The following is a 19,927-nucleotide window of genomic DNA, read 5'->3' on the forward strand; positions in this document are numbered from 1 at the left end:
CATGTGTTCTATATACGGGGCAGTACGGACGGTGTAATGGTTACATTACTGCCTCACAGCACTGAGGTCATGGGTTCTATCCCCACCATGTGTTATATATACGTGGCAGTACGGACGGTGTAGTGGTTACATTACTGCCTCACAGTGCTGAGGTCATGGGTTCTATCCCCACCATGTGTTATATATACAGGGCAGTACGGACGGTGTAATGGTTACATTACTGCCTCACAGCGCTGAGGTCATGGGTTCTATCCCCACCATGTGTTATATATACGGGGCAGTACGGACGGTGTAATGGTTAGTATTACTGCCTCACAGCGCTGAGGTCATGGGTTCTATTCCCCCCCATGTGTTATATATACGGGGCAGTACGGACGGTGTAGTGGTTACATTACTGCCTCACAGTGCTGAGGTCATGGGTTCTATCCCCACCATGTGTTAAATATACGGGGCAGTACGGACGGTGTAATGGTTACATTACAGCCTCACAGCGCTGAGGTCATGGGTTCTATTCCCCCCATGTGTTATATATACGGGGCAGTACGGACGGTGTAGTGGTTACATTACTGCCTCACAGTGCTGAGGTCATGGGTTCTATCCCCACCATGTGTTATATATACAGGACAGTACGGACGGTGTAATGGTTATATTACTACCTCACAGCACTGAGGTCATGGGTTCTATCCCCACCATGGCTCTAACTGTGTGGAGTTTGTATATTTTCCCGTACTTGCATGGATTTCCTCCGGTTTCCTCCCACAACCCAAAAATATACTGGTAGGCTAATTGGCACAAAATGTTTGTGTGTGTACGTGGAAGGGAACATAGATTGTAAGCTACACTGTGACTATTCAACTATACTCTGTACAGCGCTGCAGAATATGTGTGCGCTATATAAGACACTGTAAATAAGAGAGAGAGAGAACATGTGAATTTGCATCAGCCCGAGACCCCGTCCTGCCCTGTGACCAAGTGCGGGATAATAAATCATTATTCCTAGCGATTTGCTCCCATTATGGATTTCTCCACATTAAAGATGCCCTTGAAAAGTCTGTAAAGCGGTTGTTCCGAAACGTAGATTCATTCATCTGTATGGGCCCCCACACACTGATACCATTTGAACCCCCCCATTATGATGAATTGGATAGGAAAATAGGGCAGAAATAATCACAAGTGCCTAATCACCTATTCCAATCCACAGTCCCGTGCACATCGCACTGGAGCCAGAGATGGCAAGGGCTGCACGTAGGATTCATCGGATCCCACAGTCCCGTGCACATCGCACTGGAGCCAGAGATGGCACGGGCTGCACGTAGGATTCATCGGATCCCACAGTCCCGTGCACATCGCACTGGAGCCACAGATGGCACGGGCTGCACGTAGGATTCATCGGATCCCACAGTCCATGCTGGAATCGCACTGGAGCCAGAGATGGCACGGGCTGCACGTAGGATTCATCGGATCCCACAGTCCCGTGCACATCGCACTGGAGCCAGAGATGGCAAGGGCTGCACGTAGGATTTATCGGATCCCACAGTCCATGCTGGAATCGCACTGGAGCCAGAGATGGCAAGGGCTGCACGTAGGATTCATCGGATCCCACAGTCCCGTGCACATCGCACTGGAGCCAGAGATGGCACGGGCTGCACGTAGGATTCATCGGATCCCACAGTCCATGCTGGAATCGCACTGGAGCCAGAGCTGGCACGGGCTGCACGTAGGATTCATCGGATCCCACAGTCCCGTGCACATCGCACTGGAGCCAGAGATGGCAAGGGCTGCACGTAGGATTCATCGGATCCCACAGTCCCGTGCACATCGCACTGGAGCCAGAGCTGGCACGGGCTGCACGTAGGATTCATCGGATCCCACAGTCCCGTGCACATCGCACTGGAGCCAGAGATGGCACGGGCTGCACGTAGGATTCATCGGATCCCACAGTCCCGTGCACATCGCACTGGAGCCAGAGATGGCACGGGCTGCACGTAGGATTCATCGGATCCCACAGTCCCGTGCACATCGCACTGGAGCCAGAGATGGCACGGGCTGCACGTAGGATTCATCGGATCCCACAGTCCCGTGCACATCGCACTGGAGCCAGAGATGGCACGGGCTGCACGTAGGATTTATCGGATCCCACAGTCCCGTGCACATCGCACTGGAGCCAGAGATGGCACGGGCTGCACGTAGGATTCATCGGATCCCACAGTCCATGCTGGAATCGCACTGGAGCCAGAGATGGCACGGGCTGCACGTAGGATTCATCGGTTCCCACAGTCCCGTGCACATCGCACTGGAGCCAGAGATGGCGAGGGCTGCACGTAGGATTCATCGGATCCCACAGTCCATGCTGGAATCGCACTGGAGCCAGAGATGGCAAGGGCTGCACGTAGGATTCATCGGATCCCACAGTCCCGTGCACATCGCACTGGAGCCAGAGATGGCAAGGGCTGCATGTAGGATTCATCGGATCCCACAGTCCCGTGCAAATCGCACTGGAGCCAGAGATGGCACGGGCTGCACGTAGGATTCATCGGATCCCACAGTCCCGTGCACATCGCACTGGAGCCAGAGATGGCAAGGGCTGCACGTAGGATTCATCGGATCCCACAGTCCCGTGCACATCGCACTGGAGCCAGAGATGGCACGGGCTGCACGTAGGATTCATCGGATCCCACAGTCCCGTGCACATCGCACTGGAGCCAGAGATGGCACGGGCTGCACGTAGGATTCATCGGATCCCACAGTACCGTGCACATCGCACAGGAGCCAGAGATCGCAAGGGCTGCACGTAGGATTCATCGGATCCCACAGTCCCGTGCACATCGCACAGGAGCCAGAGATGGCACGGGCTGCACGTAGGATTCATCGGATCCCACAGTCCCGTGCACATCGCACAGGAGCCAGAGATGGCACGGGCTGCACGTAGGATTCATCGGATCCCACAGTCCCGTGCACATCGCACTGGAGCCAGAGATGGCACGGGCTGCACGTAGGATTCATCGGATCCCACAGTCCCGTGCACATCGCACTGGAGCCAGAGATGGCAAGGGCTGCACGTAGGATTCATCGGATCCCACAGTCCATGCTGGAATCGCACTGGAGCCAGAGCTGGCACGGGCTGCACGTAGGATTCATCGGATCCCACAGTCCCGTGCACATCGCACTGGAGCCAGAGATGGCAAGGGCTGCACGTAGGATTCATCGGATCCCACAGTCCCGTGCACATCGCACTGGAGCCAGAGCTGGCACGGGCTGCACGTAGGATTCATCGGATCCCACAGTCCCGTGCACATCGCACTGGAGCCAGAGATGGCACGGGCTGCACGTAGGATTCATCGGATCCCACAGTCCCGTGCACATCGCACTGGAGCCAGAGATGGCACGGGCTGCACGTAGGATTCATCGGATCCCACAGTCCCGTGCACATCGCACTGGAGCCAGAGATGGCACGGGCTGCACGTAGGATTCATCGGATCCCACAGTCCCGTGCACATCGCACTGGAGCCAGAGATGGCACGGGCTGCACGTAGGATTTATCGGATCCCACAGTCCCGTGCACATCGCACTGGAGCCAGAGATGGCACGGGCTGCACGTAGGATTCATCGGATCCCACAGTCCATGCTGGAATCGCACTGGAGCCAGAGATGGCACGGGCTGCACGTAGGATTCATCGGTTCCCACAGTCCCGTGCACATCGCACTGGAGCCAGAGATGGCGAGGGCTGCACGTAGGATTCATCGGATCCCACAGTCCATGCTGGAATCGCACTGGAGCCAGAGATGGCAAGGGCTGCACGTAGGATTCATCGGATCCCACAGTCCCGTGCACATCGCACTGGAGCCAGAGATGGCACGGGCTGCACGTAGGATTCATCGGATCCCACAGTCCCGTGCACATCGCACTGGAGCCAGAGATGGCAAGGGCTGCATGTAGGATTCATCGGATCCCACAGTCCCGTGCAAATCGCACTGGAGCCAGAGATGGCACGGGCTGCACGTAGGATTCATCGGATCCCACAGTCCCGTGCACATCGCACTGGAGCCAGAGATGGCAAGGGCTGCACGTAGGATTCATCGGATCCCACAGTCCCGTGCACATCGCACTGGAGCCAGAGATGGCACGGGCTGCACGTAGGATTCATCGGATCCCACAGTCCCGTGCACATCGCACTGGAGCCAGAGATGGCACGGGCTGCACGTAGGATTCATCGGATCCCACAGTACCGTGCACATCGCACAGGAGCCAGAGATCGCAAGGGCTGCACGTAGGATTCATCGGATCCCACAGTCCCGTGCACATCGCACAGGAGCCAGAGATGGCACGGGCTGCACGTAGGATTCATCGGATCCCACAGTCCCGTGCACATCGCACAGGAGCCAGAGATGGCACGGGCTGCACGTAGGATTCATCGGATCCCACAGTCCCGTGCACATCGCACTGGAGCCAGAGATGGCACGGGCTGCACGTAGGATTCATCGGATCCCACAGTCCCATGCACATCGCACTGGAGCCAGAGATGGCACGGGCTGCACGTAGGATTCATCGGATCCCACAGTCCCGTGCACATCGCACTGGAGCCAGAGATGGCACGGGCTGCACGTAGGATTCATCGGATCCCACAGTCCCGTGCACATCGCACTGGAGCCAGAGATGGCACGGGCTGCACGTAGGATTCATCGGATCCCACAGTCCCGTGCACATCGCACAGGAGCCAGAGATGGCACGGGCTGCACGTAGGATTCATCGGATCTCAACGTCGCGTGCACATCGCACAGGAGCCAGAGATGGCACGGGCTGCACGTAGGATTTATCGGATCCCACAGTCCCGTGCACATCGCACTGGAGCCAGAGATGGCAAGGGCTGCACGTAGGATTCATCGGATCCCACAGTCCCGTGCACATCGCACTGGAGCCAGAGCTGGCACGGGCTGCACGTAGGATTCATCGGATCCCACAGTCCCGTGCACATCGCACTGGAGCCAGAGCTGGCACGGGCTGCACGTAGGATTCATCGGATCCCACAGTCCCGTGCACATCGCACTGGAGCCAGAGATGGCCAGGGCTGCACGTAGGATTCATCGGATCCCACAGTCCCGTGCACATCGCACTGGAGCCAGAGATGGCAAGGGCTGCACGTAGGATTCATCGGATCCCACAGTCCCGTGCACATCGCACTGGAGCCAGAGATGGCACGGGCTGCACGTAGGATTCATCGGATCCCACAGTCCCGTGCACATCGCACTGGAGCCAGAGATGGCACGGGCTGCACGTAGGATTCATCGGATCCCACAGTCCCGTGCACATCGCACAGGAGCCAGAGATGGCACGGGCTGCACGTAGGATTCATCGGATCCCACAGTCCCGTGCACATCGCACTGGAGCCAGAGATGGCACGGGCTGCACGTAGGATTCATCGGATCCCACAGTCCCGTGCACATTGCACAGGAGCCAGAGATGGCACGGGCTGCACGTAGGATTCATCGGATCCCACAGTCCCGTGCACATCGCACTGGAGCCAGAGATGGCAAGTGCTGCACGTAGGATTCATCGGATCCCACAGTCCCCTGCACATCGCACTGGAGCCAGAGATGGCACGGGCTGCACGTAGGATTTGATAGAGTTTATCTTACTCAACATTATATTACTTATACCATAGCATAAGTCTTGTCAGTACAGAGTATTAAAAAGACCCATATGTACTAGCATTATAATTATCTTGTGTACAGGAAGCTGAATGGGTTAAAATATATTCCTTCTGAGTTTCAGGTGTACAGGAAGCTGAATGGGTTAAAATATATTCCTTCTGAGTTTCAGGTTCTGTAAATAAGTCAAAGTTACTAATGATACCCATATGGGGAAATACACTCTTCCATGTCATCGGAGATGGCATAGTAAAGTTACGTCAAACCAGTTATAGACTTTGTAACACCACACTAGGGGAGTGTAGCATGTGAACATGTATGTATTTGGTAATATCCCCTCCCATAAGGGGGAGGAATTATTTGTGTTACATGGTATAAGTATGTGACCAACGAGCTATGGTACGGTACGGTGAATAAACCTGTTTGAAAGAGACCGTCTGCAGTCATTTCTAAGGCTCTGAGATATCTGCGTGCTCTGGAAAGGAAGGTCGCATTCCTAAAGCTTTCAGTGGGGGCTCGTCCGGGATGACAGAAGCAAGAAAGGAACGCGTACATTTATGTCTGCTATTTACAGAGGGATCTGAGGTGAGTGGAATCTCTTTTAAAAATATATATATATATAAACATATATGTATATATTTTACTCTCTCAGAATCCCTGTTTTAGAAGGCAGAGCATAAATATACACTTGCTTTTCTCTTGCAAACTTCATATAAAAAACCCATATATAGAGCATTTGGATATCGCACAGCTTTGGATATGACTGCATAAGTTGTGTTGTTTTTGTTTTTTTGTTTTTTCATTTATTTTTATTTATTTATTATTTTTTTATTCATTTTTTATTTATTTATTTATTTATTTTATTATTTTTTTTGGCGTTTTTTGTTTGTTTTGTCAGAATTTTGTATGCACATGTTTCATGTTGTATGAATTGGCCATCTTAACGAGGCTTGTAAGTGGAGCGATCTGAGTCCGGTATTACTTCTGGTTAACGCTGGACAAAGTGCTCTAAAAGCGTTTTTGTTGTTTGTCTTGTAAACACAAATAAGTTATAAGGTGTGAATAAAGTTCAAAAAAGCTTCTAAGACTTTCATTGGAATATGCTGTGATAGGCTGGACCTGCCTTATTTCAAAGAATGCCCCTGGAAGCCATTTTGAACCAATTAGGATACAGCCCTTATAAAACTAGAAGTGTTTACGTACATGTTGGGGTGTGAGTGACGGATTGTCTGTCTAATTGTCATTTAAACAGCAACAAGCGTAAGGTGCATATAACAGAATTGCTTGCAGTAATACATTTTTAAAGTGCTCAGAACAGGGTGTCTGCCCAGGTTATAAAAGTGGTATCATATTATTGTCCTGATAAGTGGTTATGATATTTTGACTTAGATTGAAAACAGGGAACTGAAAGCCGCATCTATATTAAACTTTAGCCAATAGAAGCACAGTTGTTTGACCTTTCTGCACAACGTTACACACTGCTTTACGCACGTGGATAATGGCCACACCCACAGGAAGTAATTAATCCAATGGGAGTGAACAGTGGAAGGTTAATGGAGCGCTCCCCCCCCCCTAGAGGTTGTAGCAGAAAGGGAAGGTTAGAAATCGATCGTTTCGATTTTAAGAAGGGCTAATTTTCGTAAGGATAGAAGTTTAGATCCTGTCGCATGGAAGCAATTCCAAGTGACGAACGCACATTGGCTACAGGAAAAAAGGTTATATAGATACAGTTAATATATGGCTTACAGTGTTACAGGAATTACAAGATAAAAAATACGGGAAAAAGAGGTGCCATTTGAAAGTCCACCCAAAGATGGGTTATCTGAGGCTAGGACACGCAAGCAATTAAGAATAAAAATAAGTATCTTAAACAAAGACAGACAGTAAAAAAATCCAGATAAAAATAATGACATCCAAAGTAACTATAAAAAGAAATTAAAGTTTTGTTTTTATTTAAAAATCATAGGAATAAATAAATATGTGCCCAGATCAAACAACTGATCTGAGAAAATAAAAAAAACTTTATGTTTGAAAGTCTGCAAATTGGTGATTTTGGAAAATGTATCCTGGCCAGGAAAATACTGTAAATTAATATCTTAATTTTCCTCATATTACCAATGCGCAGAATCAAATGTACAGTTTTGTGTTCAAAGTAATGAACTAAAATCATCAAATTTGTGTCATTACATGTGTGTAATCATTTGTAATGTTTAATGTGCATGTCTAATTCATATGTATGCAATTATGATCTTTGCATTTGGTGAATTTTAATACTAAAGTGTATTTAAACATTCAGTATTTAACATTTGAGCATGTTAAGGATTTTAACTGACTGCATGACAGCTAAAGGTCACGAAAGATCACGTAGCTGCTCTATGCTTAACACAGTGTGTGTAACAGTGAATGTCTCTTTATGTTCAATGCATGTGACGTCACAACATCTGCTATTGCAGTAAGCTAGCTACAAGAATCATTCTTTTAGGATTATAGCGCTGACTTTAAAATTGTTTTTTTATTTTTCTTTTAGAAATTTGATCAGTATTTAAGTTGTATGTTTAATTTGTTTTTTTTTTTTTAAAACAATTATGTGACAGTAACATTTGTTTTTTTGTCTCCTTAGTTAAAGATACGAGCTGACTGCTATTTTCGGTTCTCTTTTTATAGAATCATAGCAAACTTTTCAGTACAATGAAGTGTATTTTTTTGCATATCAGATATTTCTTAATTTTCATTGGGTATTACTACTTGAATTTTTCTTTAAAGTAAGAAAATATGTGGATATATACACACATACTCAAACACATATGTGTGCATTTAATAAGAACTGAGTATTTGAAGGGAACGTTATACTTCTTTACTATGACATTTGGAAATTTAGTTTTACGTTAAAAATGCAGTGCTAAAATAAACACAGTTCCTATTGTTGTCCATATGTGACTATGTTATCTTTCATAGCCTAATATGAACAATGATACTTTACTGAAACATTGGTACAAGCCACAGAGTGGCTCATTCCTGTTTTGGGTATTTCGTTAGAAATTTTCTGTTTTGTGTTTAGTTTGTATGTTCTCTCCAGATAAATTTTGGGGTTTTGCCTTATTCACTTGTTCTTGTATTTGTGGGCACAGCTACTCCTATGGATCTATAGCTTGAGTGTTCTGTTAGGCTGCACAGGTGTAGCATGTGTGCTCATTAGTGGATTTTATAGTCTGTTTTGTGTCATTTGTGGGTATAGGCAGTTTCTCTCCCCGTCATCTATTACAGATTTTGCTGAAGTTATCCTCCCAGATTGGATCACATCCCAAGTACCAGACAAGCTGTGGTCTAAGGGGAAGATGGACACTGGCAAGCTGAACGTACAACCTGTCCAACTGCAACTAAAGCCAGGAGCAGTGCCAGTATCCGTAAAGCAATATCCACTGAATCCTGATCAAAGAGTCGCCATCACCAAGCAACTACAAGCTTATCTACAGTCCGGCATCCTTGTTCAAAGTAGATCTCCATGGTCGAACAAGAAACCCAGACATTGCCACACGTCCAAGATATGCCCATACCCAATGCTCATTACGAACTATATGTTGATGGGTCCAGATACTATGAAGATGGCAAGCCCTACACTGGATATGCCGTCACTACTGACACTGAAGTAGTAACTTCTGGAGCCCTACCAGCACACTTATCAGCACAAGCAGCTGAACTTGTGGCCCTTACTAAAGCATTGGAGCACGCAGAGCATACAACAGCGAACATTTATACAGATTCCAGATACAGCTGGGGAGTGACAGTGGACTATGGTTTGATCTGGAAAAAAAAACAGAGACTTTAAAACAGATACAGCACGCTGACCTCATTAAAAAACTTTTTCAAGCATTAATGAAGCCACACAAAGTTGCCATCATCAAGATTCAAGCACACACAAAGAATCAAACAAAAGAAACAAGAGGAAACAATCTTGCAGATGCAGAAGCTAAAAAAGCAGCAAAAGCCCAGCCAGTAGGAAAAGCCACTACTTGGTTGTGACGGAAATGGAAGAACCACAACACATGGCAGATATGCAGCAATTAAAGAAGTTCCAAGACCAAGTAGGTCCAGTGGAAAAAGCAGAGTGGCAAAGGAAAGGAGCGGCAAAAGATGAAGAAACAGAGCTCTGGAAAAAAGATGAACTGTTATGTCTACCCAGAGTACTATACTCAGCCATGTGCCAAGTCACTCATGGACAGACCCACCTTGGGAAAGATCAAATGACTGCCATTACTAAAGAGAGATGGATTGCTCCGGGATTCCAATCAGCAGCAACACTTCATACACAAGCATGCTGGATCTCTGGAACAAGCAATCCAGGGATAAGAGTAAAAACTCCACAAAGGGCAATACCAAAAACATCAGCTCCTTTTCAGAGACTGCAGATTGACTACATTCAGAGGCCTAAGTGTGGAATGTATGAATATGCACTTGTAATAGTGGACATTCTATCAAAATGGGTGGAGGCTTTCGCTGTAGCAAAGCCCACAGCAAGGAACACAGCTAAGAAAATCTTCTCAGAAATTGTCTGTAGATATGGTGTCCCAAATGTCATTGAGTCAGATGGGGGACACACTTTACAGAGTCTACAGCAGAAAACAATCCGCATCATCTCCAGCCAGGAGATTGGGTGTATCTTAAGAGACATGTTCGGAAATCGCTTGAGCCCAGATATGATGGTCCATTTCAGGTCCTACTGACTACACCAACATCCGTGAAGCTACAGGGGAGGGACACATGGATTCATGCCTCCCATTATAAACGATTACAAAGTTAAGTTTGAAGATGCAGTTTGCTGAGATGTTATTGGGACCCAAACCCGATAAAAGTCTATGGGGATGTATTATGTGTTTGGCAACCACAATAGTTGCAATAATATGGTTATGTACAATACTAGAGGCACCAGATTAAGTTAATAACAACAGTACAGTACAAGTTACCTCTATAGTCTATCCCAAACCACATTATGTGAGAAAAAGGGAAGTAATAAGCCCTAACCATGAATGTAGGAATGTACCACTCATCTCAAGGTGTATTTGTGAGTATTGTGGACAGCCACCTGAGAAAACATGCATAGAATGATGAAAGGCCCCTACTGGAGAAAACCAAAACATGTTGTTGCAATTGCATAATTTGGTAGGGAATGCCCTTAACACTACAAACTGTTGGATCTGCTCTCAAGGTCCTACCTCAGGAGGAGGAGAGTGGACATTCGTCCCCATCATATTTGATGAATGAGACAGGAAGCAATTCCAACGAGTTTGTAATTGATAGTCTAACGACAGAAAGAGGATTGGATAACTTAAGGAGAATGTGGGACAACATACCTCCAATTCTCCCAAAGAATCTATATTATTTATGTGGGAAATATGCCTACAAGTGGTTTGTTTATGGCGACTATGGGAATTTCACCCTAGGATGCATAGTACCTGCAGCACAAGTGATAAATCATGAAGATCTATGCCACTAAGCATAATACACCTGACACTCTAGGAGGTGATTGGGGCTGGCTGTCTTTTCTAAATCCATCTACATGGTTTTCAGGAATCGGTGGATGGGTTATGGGAATTCTCATGTTTGGCCTAAAAATTATAGTACTATGTATACTTGCTTATATTGCTTTCAAGGTATTGATGTGTGTTTTCTCTATTTGTCTAAAAGTGTCAGTCCGCAGCAACTACAACCAAGTTAAAAAACTCGTATCTGGAAGGACACAGAAAGCAGAGAATCAGTCTATTCCGATGGATGTGAGCGAACAGCCAATTGCTCTCTGACGACAGGGAGAAGCTACCTTGTTCTCAGGGCTATAACCCACTAGAACCATCTGATGAGACTAATCCTTTGCATAGTTAGGCAGTTTGAATTGTAAGATGTCCGACCACTATGAGTTTTCTTATATTTATAATAATTTTTTTGTATTTTTGACTTTGTTTACTACTGTATGTAAACAATGTAACCTCAATTGTAATGTTTAATTATTATAAAAAGGAGGGAGTAAATGATAGAGTTTATCTTACTCAACATTATATTACTTATACCATAGCATAAGTCTTGTCAGTACAGAGTATTATAAAGACCCATATGTACTAGCATTATAATTATCTTGTGTACAGGAAGCTGAATGGGTTAAGAGATATATTCCTTCTGAGTTTCAGGTTCTGTAAATAAGTCAAAGTTACTAATGATACCCATATGGGGAAATACACTCTTCCATGTCATCGGAGATGGCATAGTAAAGTTACGTCAAACCAGTTATAGACTTTGTAACACCACACTAGGGGAGTGTAGCATGTGAACATGTATGTATTTGGTAATATCCCCTCCCATAAGGGGGAGGAATTATTTGTGTTACATGGTATAAGTATGTGACCAACGAGCTATGGTACGGTACGGTGAATAAACCTGTTTGAAAGAGACCGTCTGCAGTCATTTCTAAGGCTCTGAGATATCTGCGTGCTCTGGAAAGGAAGGTCGCATTCCTAAAGCTTTCAGATTCATCGGATCCCACAGTCCCGTGCACATCGCACTGGAGCCAGAGATGACAAGGGCTGCACGTACGATTCATCGGATCCCACAGTCCCGTGCACATCGCACTGGAGCCAGAGATGGCATGGGCTGCACGTAGAATTCATCGGATCCCACAGTCCCGTGCACATCGCACAGGAGCCAGAGATGGCACGGGCTGCACGTAGGATTCATCGGATCCCACAGTCCCGTGCACATCGCACTGGAGCCAGAGATGGCACGGGCTGCACGTAGGATTCATCGGATCCCACAGTCCATGCTGGCACGGGCTGCACGTAGGATTTATCGGATCCCACAGTCCCGTGCACATCGCACAGGAGCCAGAGATGGCACGGGCTGCACGTAGGATTCATCGGATCCCACAGTCCCGTGCACATCGCAATGGAGCCAGAGATGGCACGGGCTGCACGTAGGATTCATCGGATCCCACAGTCCATGCTGGAATCGCACTGGAGCCAGAGATGGCACGGGCTGCACGCAGGATTTATCGGATCCCACAGTCCCGTGCACATCGCACTGGAGCCAGAGATGGCACGGGCTGCACGTAGGATTCATCGGATCCCACAGTACCGTGCACATCGCACTGGAGCCAGAGATGGCAAGGGCTGCACGTAGGATTCATCGGATCCCACAGTCCCGTGCACATCGCACTGGAGCCAGAGATGGCAAGGGCTGCACGTAGGATTTATCGGATCCCACAGTACCGTGCACATCGCACTGGAGCCAGAGATGGCACGGGCTGCACGTAGGATTCATCGGATCCCACAGTCCCGTGCACATCGCACTGGAGCCAGAGATGGCACGGGCTGCACGTAGGATTCATCGGATCCCACAGTCCCGTGCACATCGCACTGGAGCCAGAGATGGCACGGGCTGCACGTAGGATTCATCGGATCCCACAGTCCCGTGCACATCGCACTGGAGCCAGAGATGGCACGGGCTGCACGTAGGATTTATCGGATCCCACAGCCCCGTGCACATCGCACTGGAGCCAGAGATGGCAAGGGCTGCACGTAGGATTCATCGGATCCCACAGTCCCGTGCACATCGCACTGGAGCCAGAGATGGCAAGGGCTGCACGTAGGATTCATCGGATCTCACAGTCCCGTGCACATCGCACTGGAGCCAGAGATGGCACGGGCTGCACGTAGGATTCATCGGATCCCACAGTCCATGCTGGAATCGCACTGGAGCCAGAGATGGCACGGGCTGCACGTAGGATTCATCGGATCCCACTGTCCATGCTGGAATCGCACTGGAGCCAGAGATGGCAAGGGCTGCACGTAGGATTCATCGGATCTCACAGTCCCGTGCACATCGCACTGGAGCCAGAGATGGCAAGGGCTGCACGTAGGATTCATCGGATCCCACAGTCCATGCTGGAATCGCACTGGAGCCAGAGATGGCACGGGCTGCACGTAGGATTCATCGGATCCCACAGTCCATGCTGGAATCGCACTGGAGCCAGAGATGGCAAGGGCTGCACGTAGAATTCATCGGATCCCACAGTCCCGTGCACATCGCACTGGAGCCAGAGCTGGCAAGGGCTGCACGTAGGATTTATCGGATCCCACAGCCCTGTGCACATCGCACTGGAGCCAGAGATGGCAAGGGCTGCACGTAGGATTCATCGGATCCCACAGTCCCGTACACATCGCACTGGAGCCAGAGATGGCAAGGGCTGCACGTAGGATTTATCGGATCCCACAGTCCCGTGCACATCGCACTGGAGCCAGAGATGGCAAGGGCTGCACGTAGGATTTATCGGATCCCACAGTCCCGTGCACATCGCACTGGAGCCAGAGATGGCAAGGGCTGCACGTAGGATTTATCGGATCCCACAGCCCCGTGCACATCGCACTGGAGCCAGAGATGGCAAGGGCTGCACGTAGGATTCATCGGATCTCACAGTCCCGTGCACATCGCACTGGAGCCAGAGATGGCAAGGGCTGCACGTAGGATTCATCGGATCCCACAGTCCATGCTGGAATCGCACTGGAGCCAGAGATGGCAAGGGCTGCTCGTAGGATTCATCGGATCCCACAGTCCCGTGCACATCGCACTGGAGCCAGAGATGGCACGGGCTGCACGTAGGATTTATCGGATCCCACAGTCCATGCTGGAATCGCACTGGAGCCAGAGATGGCAAGGGCTGCACGTAGGATTCATCGGATCCCACAGTCCCGTGCACATCGCACTGGAGCCAGAGATGGCAAGGGCTGCACGTAGGATTCATCGGATCTCACAGTCCCGTGCACATCGCACTGGAGCCAGAGATGGCAAGGGCTGCACGTAGGATTCATCGGATCCCACAGTCCATGCTGGAATCGCACTGGAGCCAGAGATGGCAAGGGCTGCACGTAGGATTCATCGGATCCCACAGTCCCGTGCACATCGCACTGGAGCCAGAGATGGCAAGGGCTGCACGTAGGATTCATCGGATCTCACAGTCCCGTGCACATCGCACTGGAGCCAGAGATGGCAAGGGCTGCACGTAGGATTTATCGGATCCCACAGTCCCGTGCACATCGCACTGGAGCCAGAGATGGCAAGGGCTGCACGTAGGATTTATCGGATCCCACAGTCCCGTGCACATCGCACTGGAGCCAGAGATGGCACGGGCTGCACGTAGGATTTATCGGATCCCACAGCCCCGTGCACATCGCACTGGAGCCAGAGATGGCAAGGGCTGCACGTAGGATTCATCGGATCCCACAGTCCCGTGCACATCGCACTGGAGCCAGAGATGGCAAGGGCTGCACGTAGGATTCATCGGATCTCACAGTCCCGTGCACATCGCACTGGAGCCAGAGATGGCACGGGCTGCACGTAGGATTCATCGGATCCCACAGTCCATGCTGGAATCGCACTGGAGCCAGAGATGGCACGGGCTGCACGTAGGATTCATCGGATCCCACTGTCCATGCTGGAATCGCACTGGAGCCAGAGATGGCAAGGGCTGCACGTAGGATTCATCGGATCTCACAGTCCCGTGCACATCGCACTGGAGCCAGAGATGGCAAGGGCTGCACGTAGGATTCATCGGATCCCACAGTCCATGCTGGAATCGCACTGGAGCCAGAGATGGCACGGGCTGCACGTAGGATTCATCGGATCCCACAGTCCATGCTGGAATCGCACTGGAGCCAGAGATGGCAAGGGCTGCACGTAGAATTCATCGGATCCCACAGTCCCGTGCACATCGCACTGGAGCCAGAGCTGGCAAGGGCTGCACGTAGGATTTATCGGATCCCACAGCCCTGTGCACATCGCACTGGAGCCAGAGATGGCAAGGGCTGCACGTAGGATTCATCGGATCCCACAGTCCCGTACACATCGCACTGGAGCCAGAGATGGCAAGGGCTGCACGTAGGATTTATCGGATCCCACAGTCCCGTGCACATCGCACTGGAGCCAGAGATGGCAAGGGCTGCACGTAGGATTTATCGGATCCCACAGTCCCGTGCACATCGCACTGGAGCCAGAGATGGCAAGGGCTGCACGTAGGATTTATCGGATCCCACAGCCCCGTGCACATCGCACTGGAGCCAGAGATGGCAAGGGCTGCACGTAGGATTCATCGGATCTCACAGTCCCGTGCACATCGCACTGGAGCCAGAGATGGCACGGGCTGCACGTAGGATTCATCGGATCCCACAGTCCCGTGCACATCGCACTGGAGCCAGAGATGGCACGGGCTGCACGTAGGATTCATCGGATCTCACAGTCCCGTGCACATCGCACTGGAGCCAGAGATGGCAAGGGCTGCACGTAGGATTCATCGGATCCCACAGTCCATGCTGGAATCGCACTGGAGCCAGAGATGGCAAGGGCTGCACGTAGGATTCATCGGATCCCACAGTCCCGTGCACATCGCACTGGAGCCAGAGATGGCGAGGGCTGCACGTAGGATTCATCGGATCCCACAGTCCCGTGCACATCGCACTGGAGCCAGAGATGGCAAGGGCTGCACGTAGGATTCATCGGATCCCACAGTCCATGCTGGAATCGCACTGGAGCCAGAGATGGCAAGGGCTGCACGTAGAATTCATCGGATCCCACAGTCCCGTGCACATCGCACTGGAGCCAGAGATGGCACGGGCTGCACGTAGGATTCATCGGATCCCACAGTCCCGTGCACATCGCACTGGAGTCAGAGATGGCAAGGGCTGCTCGTAGGATTCATCGGATCCCACAGTCCCGTGCACATCGGACTGGAGCCAGAGATGGCACGGGCTGCACGTAGGATTCATCGGATCCCACAGTCCCGTGCACATCGCACTGGAGCCAGAGATGGCGAGGGCTGCACGTAGGATTCATCGGATCCCACAGTCCCCTGCACATCGCACTGGAGCCAGAGATGGCGAGGGCTGCACGTAGGATTCATCGGATCCCACAGTCCCGTGCACATCGCACTGGAGCCAGAGATGGCAAGGGCTGCACGTAGGATTCATCGGATCCCACAGTCCCGTGCACATCGCACTGGAGCCAGAGATGGCACGGGCTGCACGTAGGATTCATCGGATCCCACAGTCCCGTGCACATCGCACTGGAGCCAGAGATGGCAAGGGCTGCACGTAGGATTTATCGGATCCCACAGTCCCGTGCACATCGCACTGGAGCCAGAGATGGCACGGGCTGCACGTAGGATTTATCGGATCCCACAGTCCCGTGCACATCGCACTGGAGCCAGAGATGGCACGGGCTGCACGTAGGATTTATCGGATCCCACAGCCCTGTGCACATCGCACTGGAGCCAGAGATGGCAAGGGCTGCACGTAGGATTCATCGGATCTCACAGTCCCGTGCACATCGCACTGGAGCCAGAGATGGCACGGGCTGCACGTAGGATTTATCGGATCCCACAGCCCTGTGCACATCGCACTGGAGCCAGAGATGGCAAGGGCTGCACGTAGGATTCATCGGATCTCACAGTCCCGTGCACATCGCACTGGAGCCAGAGATGGCAAGGGCTGCACGTAGGATTCATCGGATCCCACAGTCCATGCTGGAATCGCACTGGAGCCAGAGATGGCACGGGCTGCACGTAGGATTCATCGGATCTCACAGTCCCGTGCACATCGCACTGGAGCCAGAGATGGCAAGGGCTGCACGTAGGATTCATCGGTTCCCACAGTCCCGTGCACATCGCACTGGAGCCAGAGATGGCGAGGGCTGCACGTAGGATTCATCGGATCCCACAGTCCATGCTGGAATCGCACTGGAGCCAGAGATGGCAAGGGCTGCACGTAGGATTCATCGGATCCCACAGTCCCGTGCACATCGCACTGGAGCCAGAGATGGCACGGGCTGCACGTAGGATTCATCGGATCCCACAGTCCCGTGCACATCGCACTGGAGCCAGAGATGGCAAGGGCTGCACGTAGGATTCATCGGATCTCACAGTCCCGTGCACATCGCACTGGAGCCAGAGATGGCACGGGCTGCACGTAGGATTCATCGGATCCCACAGTCCCGTGCACATCGCACTGGAGCCAGAGATGGCACGGGCTGCACGTAGGATTCATCGGTTCCCACAGTCCCGTGCACATCGCACTGGAGCCAGAGATGGCACGGGCTGCACGTAGGATTCATCGGATCCCACAGTCCCGTGCACATCGCACTGGAGCCAGAGATGGCACGGGCTGCACGTAGGATTCATCGGATCCCACAGTCCCGTGCACATCGCACTGGAGCCAGAGATGGCACGGGCTGCACATAGGATTCATCGGATCTCACAGTCCCGTGCACATCGCACTGGAGCCAGAGATGGCAAGGGCTGCACGTAGGATTTATCGGATCCCACAGCCCTGTGCACATCGCACTGGAGCCAGAGATGGCAAGGGCTGCACGTAGGATTCATCGGATCTCACAGTCCCGTGCACATCGCACTGGAGCCAGAGATGGCAAGGGCTGCACGTAGGATTCATCGGATCTCACAGTCCCGTGCACATCGCACTGGAGCCAGAGATGGCAAGGGCTGCACGTAGGATTCATCGGATCCCACAGTCCCGTGCACATCGCACTGGAGCCAGAGATGGCAAGGGCTGCACGTAGGATTTATCGGATCCCACAGTCCCGTGCACATCGCACTGGAGCCAGAGATGGCACGGGCTGCACGTAGGATTTATCGGATCCCACAGTCCCGTGCACATCGCACTGGAGCCAGAGATGGCACGGGCTGCACGTAGGATTTATCGGATCCCACAGCCCTGTGCACATCGCACTGGAGCCAGAGATGGCAAGGGCTGCACGTAGGATTCATCGGATCTCACAGTCCCGTGCACATCGCACTGGAGCCAGAGATGGCACGGGCTGCACGTAGGATTTATCGGATCCCACAGCCCTGTGCACATCGCACTGGAGCCAGAGATGGCAAGGGCTGCACGTAGGATTCATCGGATCTCACAGTCCCGTGCACATCGCACTGGAGCCAGAGATGGCAAGGGCTGCACGTAGGATTCATCGGATCCCACAGTCCATGCTGGAATCGCACTGGAGCCAGAGATGGCACGGGCTGCACGTAGGATTCATCGGATCTCACAGTCCCGTGCACATCGCACTGGAGCCAGAGATGGCAAGGGCTGCACGTAGGATTCATCGGTTCCCACAGTCCCGTGCACATCGCACTGGAGCCAGAGATGGCGAGGGCTGCACGTAGGATTCATCGGATCCCACAGTCCATGCTGGAATCGCACTGGAGCCAGAGATGGCAAGGGCTGCACGTAGGATTCATCGGATCCCACAGTCCCGTGCACATCGCACTGGAGCCAGAGATGGCACGGGCTGCACGTAGGATTCATCGGATCCCACAGTCCCGTGCACATCGCACTGGAGCCAGAGATGGCAAGGGCTGCACGTAGGATTCATCGGATCCCACAGTCCCGTGCACATCGCACTGGAGCCAGAGATGGCAAGGGCTGCACGTAGGATTCATCGGATCTCACAGTCCCGTGCACATCGCACTGGAGCCAGAGATGGCACGGGCTGCACGTAGGATTCATCGGATCCCACAGTCCCGTGCACATCGCACTGGAGCCAGAGATGGCACGGGCTGCACGTAGGATTCATCGGTTCCCACAGTCCCGTGCACATCGCACTGGAGCCAGAGATGGCACGGGCTGCACGTAGGATTCATCGGATCCCACAGTCCCGTGCACATCGCACTGGAGCCAGAGATGGCACGGGCTGCACGTAGGATTTATCGAATCCCACAGTCCATGCTGGAATCGCATACAATATATCGTATGCAGACAGACAGCAGATGATGGGTAATGTGCGGATGCCGCCGCCCAGGCAATCACAGGGCCATATATTGGTGCTCATTATTCATGAACATTTTCCCTTACCATAAATAAGAGTTTTATAACTTATACATTTTCTGTTTGTCTGGGTGATATTGCATGTATGGGAAATCAACAGGGCCAATTACTGGTACTATACAGTATATTTCGGGTAAGGTATAGGAAAAAATAAAATGATATACACCAATACATACCTTACCTATATAATATATACATCCCCTCCACATAAACCTTTACCCCATAGCCAGTATACACCATGCTAGTGGCATGTGATCAATTAGTTTAATACCACCACTCAGGTGCATGGGAGGAGGGGTAATACTGAGGTGCATGGGGGGGGGGGGGTAATACTGAGTAAGTAACTCAATGAATGGCATTAGTAACCAGTCTAGAACACTACATAATAGAATTCAGATATATTGGAGAGATAT

At 51.1% G+C, this 19,927-nt stretch overlaps 1 protein-coding gene across 2 annotated transcripts in view; it reads right to left on the bottom strand.

Moving 5' to 3' along the window:
- Positions 1 to 19,927, bottom strand: part of FKRP (fukutin related protein) — a 28,520-nt gene that overhangs the window by 7,632 nt on the left and 961 nt on the right. The gene's annotated exons all lie outside the window — the stretch shown is intronic.

Source organism: Crinia signifera, chromosome 9 (assembly GCF_055691185.1).
Source record: "Crinia signifera chromosome 9, ASM5569118v1, whole genome shotgun sequence".
In the NCBI taxonomy this organism is placed as follows: Eukaryota; Metazoa; Chordata; class Amphibia; order Anura; family Myobatrachidae; genus Crinia; species Crinia signifera.